The 14,877-nt window shown below is 33.5% G+C and overlaps 1 protein-coding gene across 12 annotated transcripts in view; it reads right to left on the reverse strand.

The window, feature by feature from the left end:
* CCDC102B (coiled-coil domain containing 102B) overlaps window positions 1–14,877 on the reverse strand; it is an 845,733-nt gene that overhangs the window by 742,023 nt on the left and 88,833 nt on the right. For 9 of the 12 annotated variants that reach the window (XR_011966005.1, XM_072604137.1, XM_072604138.1 and 6 more), the window contains exon 2: window positions 10,395–10,456. The exons of the other annotated variants lie outside the window; for them this stretch is intronic. The gene's annotated coding sequence lies outside the window, so the exon portion shown is untranslated. The remainder of the gene's footprint in view (window positions 1–10,394; window positions 10,457–14,877) is intronic. 12 annotated transcript variants of the gene reach the window in all.

The raw sequence follows: 14,877 nt of genomic DNA on the forward strand, positions 1-14,877 counted from the left end.
GAGAAGGAAGTGTCTTCACCTATGATTTTATTGATATAGGGAATTCTTAGTGAAGAAACTCCACTTACCAATGCTAATCAGTTTCTCTCTCTCTCTCTCTCTCTCTCTCTCTCTCTCTCTCTCTCTCTCTCTCTCTCTCTCTCTCTCTCACTTTTGTTAATACTACCTAGAATTGATCTAAAAGAGAAGTTGAGCTCACTGGTCTATAGTTTAAACAATCTCTATAGTCTTTACCAATACTAACCTTCCACAAATCTATGAATATATTCTAGTGGCATAAAACAGGTAATATTCCTTCTTACACAGTTAACTTACTATCTAGAAGAGAATCTTACAAGAATTTTCAGTGTATAAAATATCATATTAGAAATAATTTCTTCCTTTCAAGTACAGGAGGAAATGGACAAATAAAACTCGTCTCTGATAAACTGAAGAAATATTTCCCCCAATGTTATCCTCCATGAAGAAATATCAGCCCAACATTTATTGAAGTTGCGAGGGAATTTGAAACATGTATGGCACAATAAATCTCCAGAACCTTACATCTTCAAAATAATTTCCATTTCTTTTAATTTCTCATGCTATTTGCTATAAATTTAATTGTTCTGACTTGAGTTTCCCTTCTTTTTATAGCTAGTAAAGAGAGCTATGAGAGAGGAGAAGCAGTGTACTGCTAGTAGTTAAGGAGGTTTCCAGGGTTAATGAGAATTTTTCTTTCTCTTTGCTAATAAGCTCCAAATGCCTATAATGAATCTAAAACCCCTTCTTCTCATATCTGTCTCTTACAATTATTTCCTTGTTACCTATAGGTCTGTATAGTACCTAGTAGAATTTTTTATACAGTTTTATAATTAGAAAAACAAAATTAATACAACTGGCAGATATATAACACTGGTTTGATGAAAATGATGGGGAAATTCAGAAACTGCTAAATGAAAAAGAACTCCACAGGATTTACCAGGAGGACAGTTCATCCTCTCTAAAAAGGCAGCACTTAATTCCATCAAAAGTAAAGTATAAGCAAAGTTTAGAGAGATGCAGAATTCCTGGCTGAGTAAGAAGGCAGATGAAATTCAGTTTTATGCTGATAGTAACAGTCCAAAGCACTTTCTGATTCCCTGAAAGCTATTTATGGACTTAAAACCTATGGTGCATCACAACTACTCAGTGCTGATGGAACCACATTGATTAGTGATAAAGACATGATCCTAGAGAAACGGGATGAACATTTCCATAGTATTCTCAACAAATCATCATCAATCAACACTGAGGCCAACTGTTTACCTCAGGTTGAAGTTAATCCCTACGGTTTTGAGTGCCATTACTCTCCTTTCATGCAGCAAAGCACCTGGTATTGATTATTGAGCTTGAGAGAGCTCAACTTCAATGGGCTGGCCACTTCGTTCAATTGCAAAATGCACACTTGCCAAAAAGACTATGTTGTGGAGAACTCACATGGGGCAGGTGTTCACATGGTTGTTACAAGAAATGAAACAGAGGGGTGGAGCCAAGATGGCAGAGTGAGAGCAATTACTCACCTAAGCTCTTAGACAAACTCCTTCACATAACTCTAAAAGGAGAATCTGACCAAATTTTAGAAGTACAGAATCCAATAGAAGACAAACTGTGGCAGATTCAGACCAGGACAGACTGGAAGGTCTATGGGAAGAATCTGTTTCATGAGGGAGGAGGAGCATACAACATAGCACTTCTCCCCCCCCCCCCCCAACCGAGGCATGGTCAAGCAGGAAAGCCTGGGGGTGGGGCAGCCAGAGGCAGCTGCAGCACATCAGAACAGCAAAGTGGCAGCATAGGGCAGGAGACCAGCAAAGTCAAGTGAGTAAAAGCCACTGAATCCAGGTATGAGCCACAGCCACTCCTGAGACTATCAGCCTGCTGGTTAAACATCTATAAGTCACCTACTTGAACTTCTGGGAGCCAAAATGGAGGAGTGATTGGTAAATGCTCTCTCCTCTTCCCCTTGTTGACAATGAAAGACTCATAAAATATTTCACAAGAAAAATCCTGGATCAGTAGGATCAATGGGAGGGATAAACAATCTCATAGCACCAGAGGCTAGGAAAACCACTAAAGAATATTCCTCTTACTGCTGAGTAGGAACTGGCCTGTCCCAGAAAGTCAGAGGTCCAGGGGGGTATAGCCTCGCACTAGGACCCAGGTGTGCCTCAGTGATCCAGGAGAAACAGGAAGACAATGGAGCAGTGGGAATCACTAAGCACTGAGTTTGCCTTTGCTCTAGCTCAGCTGAGGAGATCTCCTGTGATCAGACCACCCATCCCCCATACTTAATAAGCTTTCCCAGTGCTAATCCAGGGAAACAGAAAACAAAAAGAAAAAAGGCACCTGCCCTTTCCTTTCTCACACCAGGCAGCTCAGCACCAGGTTCTCCAGCTTCTAGCTGAAAGAACCAGAGGCCACAATACACAAAGCCTCACCATCATGAATAAAAAGCAGAGGAGGAAGGAAAAGACCATACAATCTTTCTATGGGGACAAGGACCAAAACAGGAATACCAAAGTGGTCAGTATTGAGACTGTACTCCCATGTGAAACTTTAGAAGGGATTTATGAGCTGCTAGCATTCCCAAAGAGCTCTCCTGGAACAGCTGAAGAAGGAAAAGAAGAAAAACTGGCCAGTGATTTTAAAAGTATGAAAAAAGAATTCCACAAAGAGATTGGGTCTTTAAAAATGAAAATTGAACAAATGGAAAAGGAAGCACAAAACCCAACTGGGAAAATTGCAAAAAAGGAAAAGGAAGTACAAAAACTAACTGGAGGAAATAATTCGTTAAAAGGAATAATTGGACAGATAGAAAATAAGATGCAAATTTTAACCAAAGAAAACAATATGATAAAAATTAGAATTATGCAAGTAGAAACTAATGACTCTATGAAATATCAAGAATCAGTCAAGAAATAAGAAATACAGCTAATGGGGTATATAACGTTATCTGGCCCTACAGGACAAAAGAGAAGATGAGAACAAGGGAAGGGAGGGATGATAGAAGAGAGGGCAGATTGGTGATAGGGGCAATCAGAATGCTCGGTGTTTTGGGGTGGGGGGAGGGGACAAATGGGGAGAAAATTTGGAAACCAAAATTTTGTGAAAATGAATGTTAAAAGTTAAATAAATAAATTTAAAGAAAAGAATCAGTCAAAATCTAAAGAATGAAAAGATAGAAAAAAAAATATAAAATATCTAACTGGAAAAACAACTGACCTGGAAAATAGATCCAGGAGAGAAAATTTAAGAATTATTGGCCTACCAGAAAGCCATGATGAAAAAAGAAGTCTGGGCAATATCTTCCAAGAAATCATCAAAGAGAAGTGCCCAGAAGTGCTAGATCCAGAGGGCAAAATAGTCATTGAAAGAATCCACTGTTCACCTCCCAAAAGGGATCACAAACTAAAAACACCAAGAAATATTGTTGCCAAATTCCAGAATTATCAAGTGAAGGAGAAAATACTACAGGCAGCCAGAAAGAAACCATTCAAATATCAAGCAGCTACAATTAGGATCACACAGAACCTTGCAGCTTCTACATTAAAAGATCAAAAGAACTTGAATGCGATATTCCATAAAGCAAAGGAGCTAGGACTACAACCAAGGCTCAGTTACCCAGGAAAGTTCAGAATAACATTTCCAGCAAGGAGATGGACAGTCAACAAAATAAGGAATTTCCAGACCTTCCTAGCAAAAGGCCAGCACTTAATAGAAACTTTGAACTTCAAACTCAGGTCTCAAGAGAGGCATAAAAAGGTAAACAGGGGAAAATAAAAACTTATTACTCAATTTGGGCAAACTGTTTACCTCCCTATAAGCGAATATGATACTTGCTAATCTTGAGAATTGCACATCTATTATGAAATATAAAAGGGATATACATAGACAGAGGGAATAGGTATAAAGTAAATGATGTGATGATAAAAATGTGATTCAAGCATGCAAAGGGAGTATAACAGGAGATGTGAAAAGGAGGAAGCAGGAAATGGTAAATTACATCACAAGAAGTACAAAATTATATTATAGTAGAGGGAAAGAGGGGAGCGAGATGAGCATTGTTTGAGAGGTACTCTCATCTGATTTTGTTCAAGGAGGGAACAATAAATTTAATTAAGTATATAAATCTAACTAGCTCTATAAACAATAGGAGGGGAAGGGGGAAGAAAGGGGAGGGCAATCTAAAAGGGAGGGAAGAACTAGTAAGGGTAAAGGGGAGTAAAAGGGAGGGGTGCTGAAAGAAGGAAAGGAAGACTGTGGGAGGTGGTAGTCAAAAGTGAAAACTCTATTGAGGAGAGGAAGGGAGAATGGAGAAGTAAAATCACAAATGGTGGGAAAGAGGATGAAAGGAAACATACAGATTGTAATCATAACTGTGAATGTGAATGGAATGAACTCTCCCATAAAATGAAGATGGATAGCAGAATGGATTAAAAGCTATAATCCAACGATATGTTGTTTTCAAGAAACATACTTGAAACGGGAGGATACACACAGGGTAAATAAAGGTAAAAGATTGCAGGAGAATATATTGTGATTCTGCTGATGTAAGAAAAACAGGGGTAGCAATGTTCATCTCAATCAAAACAAAAGCAGAAAGAGATATAATCAAAAGAGATAAGGAAGGAAACTATATCTTGCTAAAAGGCACCATAGAAAATGAAGTAATATCATTACTAAACAGGTATGCTTCAAGTGGTATAGCATTCAGATTCTTAGATGATAGGTTGGGAGAGTTGAAGTAAGAAATAGACAGCAAAACTATACTAGGAGAGGACCTCAATCTCCCCCTCTCCAAACTTGATAAATCTAACCTTAAAATAAACATGAAAGAAGTTAAGGAGGTGAATAAAACTCTGGATAAAAGAGATGTGAAAGATCTCTGGAGAAAATTGAATGGGGATAGAAAGCAATTTTTCTCAGCGGTACATGGCACATATACAAAAATTGACCATGTTCTAAGGCATAAAATCCTCAAAATCCAGTGCAGAAATTCAAAGACAGTCAATGCATCTTTCTCAGATCATAATGCAATAAAAATTATATGTAATAAAAGACCATGGAAAAACAAACAAATAATTAATTGGAAACTAAATAATCTAATCCTAAAGAAGTGGATTAAACAACAAATCATAGAAACAATCCACAACTTCATTCAAGAGAATGCCAATGATGAGACAACCTATGAAATCTTAGGGAATACTGCAAAAGCAGTTCTTAGGGGAAGTTTTATATCTTTGAATGCCTACATGAATAAAATATAGAGGAAAGCAATGACTTGGGCATGTAGCTGAAAAAGCTAGAAAAAGGCAAGTTGAAAATCCCCAGGTAAATGCCAAATTAGAAAAGGAGAGATTAATAAAATTGAAATTAAGAAAACTATTGAACTAATAATTAAAACTAATAGTTGCTTTTATGAAAAAACTAATAAAAATGATAAACCTTTGGTTAATGTGATTTTAAAAAAAGAAAGAAAACCAAATTACCAATATCAAAAATGAAAAGAATGAACTCACCTCTCATGAGGAGGAAATTAAAACAATAATTAGAAATTACTTTGCCCAACTTTATGCCCATAAATTCATGATCTAAATGAGATGGCTGAGCATTTTTAAAAATATAAATTCCCCATATTAACAAAAGAGGAAGTTGGATACTTAAACAACTTCATCTGAGAAAAAGAAATTGAACAAGCCATCAATGAATTCCCTAGGAAAACATCTCCAGAGCCAGATGGATTTACAAGTGAATTCTATCAAACACTTAAAAAATAGTTAATTCCAACATTATATGGACTATATGGGAAAATTGGAGAAGAAGTCCTCCCAAATTCTTTTTATAATACAAATATGGTGTTGATACCTAAACAAGAAAGAGACAAAACAGAGAAAGAAAATTAGAGACCAATTTCTCTAATGAATATAGATGCAAAAATTTTAAATAAGGTTTTAACTAAAATAATGCAGCAATTTATTACAAGAATAATACATTATGATCAGGTAGAATTCATACCAGGAATGCAGGGCTGGTTTAGTATTAGGAAAACTATTAGCATTATCAATCATATCAACAGCAAAACTAACAGAAACAACATGCTTATCTCAATAGATGGAGAAAAAGCTTTTGACAAAATACAACACCCATTCCTATTAAAAACACTGGAGAGCATAGGAATAAAGGGAACTTTCCATAAAATAATAAGCCGTATGTACCTAAAACCTTCAGCAAGCATTATATACAATGGAGATAAGTTAGATGTTTTTCCAATAAGATCAGAGGTGAATCAAGAATATCCATTATCACCACTATTATTCAATATGATACTAGAAATATTAGCTATAGCAATAAGAGAAGAAAAAGAAATTGAAGGAATTAGAATAGGTAAAGAAGAAATTAAGTTATTACTTCTTGCAGATAATATAGTTAGAGAATCCCAGAGATTCAAGTAAAAACCTGCTTGAAATAATAAACAACTTTGGCAAAGTTGTAGGTTCCAAAATAAACCCTCACAAATCTGCATTTCTATATATTACTAACAAAAGCTTACAGCAAGAGATAGAAAGAGAAATCTCATTTAACGTTTAGATAGACACTATAAGATATCTGGGAGTTTACTTGCCAAAACACACCCAGGGGCTATATGAACACAATTACCAAAGACTTTTCACACAAATAAAGTCAGATCTAAATAAATGGATAAGCATCAGTTCCTCATGGGTAGGCCAAGCCAATATAATAAAAATGACAATACTACCTAAATTAATTTATTTATTTAGTGCCATTCCAATCAAGCTATTAATAATTATTTTTTAGAACTGGAAAAAATAATATCAAAATTCATCTGAAAGAACAAAAAGTGCAAAATATCAACAGGACTAATGAAAAGAAATGCTAGTGAAGGTGGCCTAGCGCTACCAGATCTCAAGTTGTATTATAAAGCAACAGTTATCAAAACCACTTAGTACTGGCTAAAAAACAGAAGGGTAGACAAGTGGAATATGCTAGGTATTCAAGACACAGTACGCAATGAATATAGCAATCTACTGTTTGATAAACCCAAGAACCCCAGCTTCTGGGATAAGAACTCACTTTTTGACAAAAATTACTGGGAAAACTGGATAACAGTGTGACAAAAACTAGGCATAGACCAATGCCAGACATCATGCACAAGAATAAAGTACAAATGAGTACATGATCTAGGTATAAAGATTGATAGTATGGACAAATTGGTGGAGCAAAGAATAGTGTATTCATCAGATTTATGGAGAAGGGAAGAGTTTTTGACTCAAAAAGAGATACAAAGCATTATGAAGTGCAAGATGGATAATTTTGATTACATTAAACTGAAAAGTTTTTACACAGCCCAACCCAATGCAACCAAGATTCAGAAGGATGAAGAAAACTGGGGACAAATTTTTGCAGCTAGTGTCTGTGATAAAGGTCTCATTTCTAAAATATATAGAGAACTGAGTCAAATGTTCAAAAATATAAGTCATTCTCCAATTAATAAATGGTCAAAGGATATGAACAGGCAGTTTTCAGAGGAAGAAATTAAAGATATCTATAGTCATATGAAAAAATACTCTAAATCACTTTTGATTAGAGAGATGCAAATCAAAACAACTCTGAGGTAACACATCATGCCTATCAGATTGGCAAACATGACAGAACAGGAAGATGATAAATCTTGGAGAGGATGTCGGAGAGTTCGAACACTAATTCATTGTTGGTGGAGCTGTGAGCTCATCCAACCATTCTAGAGAGCAATTTGGAACTATGCCCAAAGGGCTACAAAAATATGCATACCCTTTGATCCAGCAATATCACTTCTAGGACTGTATCCCCTAGAGATCATAAAAATGGGGAAGGGTACCACATGTACAAAAGTATTTATAGCAGCAGTCTTTTGTGGTGGCCAAAAACTAGAAATCAAGGGAATGCCCATCAATTGGGGAATGGTTGGATAAATTATGGTGTATGAATGTAATGGAATACTATTGTGCTATAAAAAATTATGAACAGGAAGACTCCAGAGAGGCCTAGAAAGATTTATATGATCTGGTGCTGAGAGAAAGGAGCAGAGCCAGGAGAACTTTGTGCATAGCAACAACCACAGTATGTGAGAGTTTTTTCTGGTAGACTTGGAACTTCATTGCAATGCAAGAACTTCAAAAAATTCCCAATGGTCTTTTAAGGCAAAATGCCTTCCACATCCAGAGAAAGAACTGTGGAATTCAATCACAGAATATAGTAGATCATTTTCTTTTGTATTATATTTTGGTTTGTTATATGATTTCACCCATTCATTTTAATTCTTCTACACAGCATGACTATAGTGAAAATGTATTTAATAGGAATGTATGTGTAGAACCTATACAAAATTGTATACTGTCTTGGGGTGGGAGGGTATAGAGAGAAGGGATGAAGGGGGGGAAATCTAAGTTATATGGTAGGGATTATAGAGCACCAAAAATAAATAAAATTAATAAAATAAAATGATAAAATAAAAAAAAGAAGAAATGATACAAGGACACTCTCAAGGTCTCTCTCAGGAACTTTGGATTTGATTGTGCAACATGGGAGATAGTAGCACAGGACTGCTCAGCATTGTGTGTTCACATCAGAAAGGGTGCTGTGCTCTATGATCAAAGAAGAATTGAAACAGTACAAAGGAAACACAGGATGCCAAATCTGGAGTATCCACTCTAAATGTTCACATGGACTATCTCTGCTCAGTCTGTGGTAGAACATTTCGAGCTCATATTGGTCTGATCAGCCACAGTCAGACACATTGAAACTTGACTATATCATGGTTATGTCATTTTGGTCCTCTTTGAGAACAGACAACATCCAACCAATCAACTTAGTAGATTTTTTTTTATATTGCATTATAATTGGAGAAACAAAATTAATACAGTTGGGACTTCTGGGTTTATTTACCAGAAAAATCAGATAGTTACACTAAATAACATTTTACTGTCAACCATTTAATGAGATAATATTTTCTACAAATATACACTATATACACCTTTGCTCTCACTTTTGTATTCACTTCATCATGTTTCAAAGCACAAATAACTTTTCTATAACCAATCCATTTTTTTCACTAAATGAAATTCTAAGAATCCTGATTCCCTTGCCAGGCTTGTCTCAATTCAGTGAAACAGAACCTATCTGATACAAAATGAATATCATTTTCAGTTATTGAAAACTCATGTTTTAGCAAGTGAGCTGGACTTGTTCCAAAGTCATTCACCCCTCCATATAAGGAAATGGAATTGTGGTTGCAATTCTTTGTAATATACCCAATCAAATTTGAATAGCTATTAATTTTCAGTTATTCTTTCATTCATTTGGCATAATTTGGGGGTGATTGTTATGTAGCTTACAAATTTATAGATCCACATATGAACCATGACCAATACCCATATTAAAAAGCAAATAGACAGAAAAAAACTTTAATGGAGGGCAAATAAATATTGCTTGTCTATGTAAAAGAGTGCACAACACCTATTAAGAGACCTCCTTTTAATAAGACATCTGACATGTGCTACTCATTTTTATGAGGTCATTAAACTCAAATTTATCAACTCTATACTTAAAAATTAACCAGTATCATAAATTTGCCACATATTTAAAAATATATTATTAACTTTTATTCCACTAATGATTTGGAGACACTGTAACTGGATGCTCGTATATTAGGATTTTGCCTACCAATTAGCTTTATACTTTTCACAGCTGACTAAATAAGAAATGAGTTGGTTCTCATCATTCAGTACTAGGACTCACATCATTTCTCCTACTCTAAATGTTTTGCACTGAAAGGATAAAATAGATCTCATATTTAATTATCTAATCTATCATAACAGGATACTCACTATATTAAATATTTATTGAAACATTTATTTAAGAATTATATTTCTATCTTCATAATTAACATAATTAAGTTCTTTACATGAATATAAGCATTTTATTAAAAGTATATGTTTATGGTAGTATAAGTCCTTAAATGAAAGTCTATCAGAGAGCAATCTATTCTTGTTGTTTATTAATGATGCTACATTTAATTTTTAAAGTCTTTATAAAACTAAATTTAAATGTAACACATGTACTATATTTGTATGCATATATGTACATTTAAAATATATATGCATATACATTTCATATGTGTATATATGTATATACAGAGAAAAAGAAAGAGGGAGGGAGAGAAAAAAGATTGTGGTGAAAAATCAAAGTGAGGAAGAAGTGGGTCCTGCCTGTGACATACCTATACTTGTTATATATAATGGACAAATCATTTAACCTTTCAGTGGCCCATGCTGTTAAGACTGCAAGTTGCAGAATAGTTTCAGATCTATCGTCCTTACCTTTGTGAAATCACAGGTCCAGAACCTCTAAAATGATTGCAGTAATTGTAAAAATTTTCTTACTGAAAAGGAGAATGAAATTAACAATAAGACCTAGCAAAAGGAAACATACTGTGACAGAAAGACAAGGTACATATTATCCCCATTATCCCATCTGGGTTTTCCTGAAAATGTTTTCATTGAGATGTCAGGGAGTGGGCATATACCCCTTTAATCTTATTCAGTTAAAGAAAGCAAAAATTAAATAATCCACAGGACATTAAATATTAAATAAAAGGATAGTGGTTTGTCCCTAGACCATTTCTTTCTCAACTCTATTTAAAAAGTGAGGTGCTAAAAAAAAATTTTACTACAATTATATAACACTGGAGTTTTACCAAGCATTTTCATCAAAGCAACATTCATTAGTAAGTTGTGCCATTGTTGCTACTCTTTTTACTAATAAGGAAAACTCAGTCAGATAGTTTCCACGACTTGCCCATTGTTATGCAGCTAGAAAGGGTAAGTTCTAAAATTTGAAGGAAAAAAAATCTTCTCATTCTAAGTCTAGTATGTTTTCCACTTGACAACTGGATTTCTAGAAAGGAGTTATTTTAATATTAAGTAGTATTAATGATATTTAATGGAAGATGTCAAAAAGGTAAAAAGTTTTAATCTAAAATGTTTTTAGCAATTTTTAAAAATATACATCTGTTTTCACCAAAACCCATGTTTGCCATCTGCATAGACACAGTAGAAATATCATCATTACCATGTTGTGCCCACTTAGTTGGACAAATAAAAAATCTCTGCCTCTGCCTTTAGGAATGTAGAATTATAAATAACCAGAATATTTCCTGTAATAGCCACTATCCTTCAATAAAATGAGTGAAGAACTGTATCTAACCATGGATCCCTATATAAAACCCTACCCTGTTATTGGAACTTCATGTGACCTATCTGGGACTTGAAGTTTTATCTGGTAACCTAGATAAGCCTATCTAGTCATTCTTCCAGAGGAAGCATTTCAGGCTTTGCAATCAACTTCAGTGGCACTCACCAGAATATGTGAAGACTGCACCATTGGCAACTGTCTTAGATCTAGCCTCACTGCACATGGGAAAAAAGCAGGATTTTCCCCAGTACCCTGGAGAAAGTTAGTTTTCAAAATGCCATAATTTTTGTTAGCCATTATCAAGCAATATCTTTGATGGTTTCTGAAAATATTCATTTGTAATAAAACTGATGAGCTTTAAATGTCGTTTGTCACATCATAATGAACACTAGACTTGGAGTTAGGAAAACTGGGTTCAAATACAACACTAAAATTTATTACCTTGGGAAAATCACCTTCTCTGAAACTCAGTTTCTTTATCTGAAATTTGGGGAAAAAAATAACTGTAGTATTGACCTTGTGGTGATGTTGGAGGATAAAATAAGATAACATTTATGTAGTGTTTCACAAGCCTTATGTTCTATTTAAATATTAGCTATTATTATCATATACTTTCCATTGAAAGAAATCTGACAAAGAACAAATTATCTACAAAAAATAGGACCAACAGATTCAAAATTGGATTCCAAATAAGATTCCCAATAATAACATTGTACCTTCATTTTTATATATAAGCATGCAGCACAAAAATCTCCATGAGTCTTTGGTAGAGTCCTGATCATTTAGCAAGATCTGCTGAAAGCACAATACTTTATGCAAACATATCCCTACGTGAATTACCTTATTTAAAACTAAAACCCTTTACTGCTCTGTGGGAAATTAAACTGGTGAAGGACAACATGTCTGCCAGCCATTTTGGCTAGTAGTGCTGAAAAGTCCATTCATTTAACAACAGAACCATTTTAATGCATATCCTCTTTAGAATACATGGAGAACTCTTCAACTCTTGACATTTAACTGTATTGGACCTCCCAAAAGTCGTAGTGTAGTTTTCAATACTAATAATTTTAGAAGTATACATTCTACAAACATACAAAAATCGCTTTTCAAAGACTAGTAATTTAATTTTAAAATATTAATATTTCCAGATATTAACATAGCAACCATCTTGTGCTATATATCATGCTATTTAATTTTTAAACTTTTAAAAATTTTTGAAACTGATTGAAATCTTCTTACTAAGAATTGTAATCTTAGGCTTAAGATCACTCAAAGAATGAGATTTCACTTCATACATGACAATTTTGATGTGACCTTACAAGGAAAAGTCTAGGTGACTAAGATCAAGTGAAGCAAGAAATCCTCCTCAAATGGTCCACTAGTCTGAGAGTAACATTCAAAAACTACTTCACTGACAGGGTGCACCATCTTGTTAAAATTAAAATTTAAAATTCAAAATTATCATACTAAGTAAGTATAAAAGAAATATAAATAATTTGACTTTTAAATATTTATCTGTATATAGAATGTATACTTCTAAAGTCATTAATACTTTTAAAATATACTGACCTTGAGAGCACCCTATGTTTCTAAAACAAAGTGTACATTTGACTTTATGTGATGGCAAATTTGTGTAATTTCACTACTATGATAAATACTTTTAACACCTCAAACATAGTAGAAGCAAAGACAAACGTAAGTGTTTTATGAAAATTAATTCAGAATGTTTAGTTTTACTGGAATTTGATTTGTTGGTACAGATTGTTTTTAAATATTTAAGTACTCAAAATGAGCATTTAAATAAGTATTTAAAATGAAATTTTATGGAGAGATTCTTTTTTTGGCATCTGTGTTTTTTAAAGTATTTTTCCTTCTCTTTCCCTTGCCTTACAACAAAAAGTGGAGGAGGAAAAGGGGGTGTATATTTTTTTAATGAAATCTTTTCATTTTTCATAACCAAGAACACTTTTTAGAAATGTGGTAATTCTGATTTTAAACAGATTCTAAAGGATAATTTAAATATAAATAAAACATCACTTAGATATTTTATAGCATTAATTGGCAAGTGCCAAACTCTGAGTAGTTAGAAAGAATAGACTCCTGTATTTTAAAGAATATTACATTTTTTAATTGTATATATCAAGGAAATGGAATGAAAGTTTTTGAATGTGTGTGCAACTCCTTCTGTATGAATTTTTGATTTGCAGTAGCATGTGCAATATATCTTCTTAAGAAGATTTTATAAAAAGAAGTACAGTCATTAAGCATATGTTAAAATAGCAGCTTTATGCCAGAGAGCAAAGGACAACAATTAAATAAAATGAATTTTATAGGAAATAAAAAGAGATAGGAAAAATGTAGGAGAAGATTATCATTTTTATAGATTGAATACTCAATAAAATATAGGATGACAACAAAAGCCAATACTCATATTTGGCTTTTTTTTTTTAATCCATGATATGGTGGTTTTTTTTTTTATTTCAACAAATAAAGCTAAGTTAATAGACTCTCTCTGGAACATGTGTGTTCTATATATCCATAAAGAAATACACAGATATAATTACATATTTGACATAAGGTATTTGATAGCATATTTTACCATTTCATTGTGTTCAATTTCATGCTTTATCATCTAATAACTTTCATTAGTTTCTGATTATAGGCTATTTGTAAACAAAGCCTGCATCAGGGTAGTTATCTACAAGTTTCTAAAAATTTGTTTCGCAATTAGCAGCTTCTTGACAAATATTAAATAAATAAACTCAGACTTTTCAGTAATTCAGTCTTTCCTCCACTTAGTATAAATGGGTCCCACAATGGGAAGAGAAGGACTTTAGTTAAAGAAAAAAAAGAATCACTGAAAAAAGTTAAAATTTCCAATAGGTAGATTTATGGATATGTTTCAAAGAATCAACAGAAAATATGCCCTCTCACTTCATTTCAACATATTTCAATATGTATATACAATTTCAATATGTATATACAAATACATATATATAAAACATTTAGAAATTATATGATTTGTTCATCAGTAATAAATGTTTCTTGATCACATAATATTATGTATTAATTTTTAGTTTTCAACATTGATTTCCATAAGCTTTTAAGTTTTCAATTTTCTCCTCTCCCTACCTTCCTCCTTTTCCAAGACAACAAACAACCTAATGAAGGATCTACATATACATTCATATTAAACATATTTTCACATTAGTCATGTTCTAAAGAACAATAGAACCAATGGGAGAAAGCATGAGAAAGAAGAACAAAAGAAAAAACTGGAGTAAATAATATGTTTTGATCTGCATTCAGACTCCATGGTTCTTTCTCCAGATATGGACAGCATTTTTCATGATGAATCTTTTGAAGTTGTCTTAGATTCTTGCCTTGCTAAGAAAAACTAAGTCTATCAAGGTTAGTCATGGCATAATGTGGCTGTTATTGTATACAGTGTTCTCCTGGTTCTGCTCACTTCATTTAGCATCAGTTCATGTAAGTATTTCCAGTTTTGTCTGAAGTCCACCTGTTCATCATTTCTTATGGAAAAATAGTATTCAATTACATTTATATACCACAACTTTTCAGCCATTCTCCAATTGATGGGCATCCCCC

The sequence above is a fragment of the Notamacropus eugenii genome, chromosome 4 (assembly GCF_028372415.1).
Source record: "Notamacropus eugenii isolate mMacEug1 chromosome 4, mMacEug1.pri_v2, whole genome shotgun sequence".
Lineage (NCBI taxonomy): Eukaryota > Metazoa > Chordata > Mammalia > Diprotodontia > Macropodidae > Notamacropus > Notamacropus eugenii.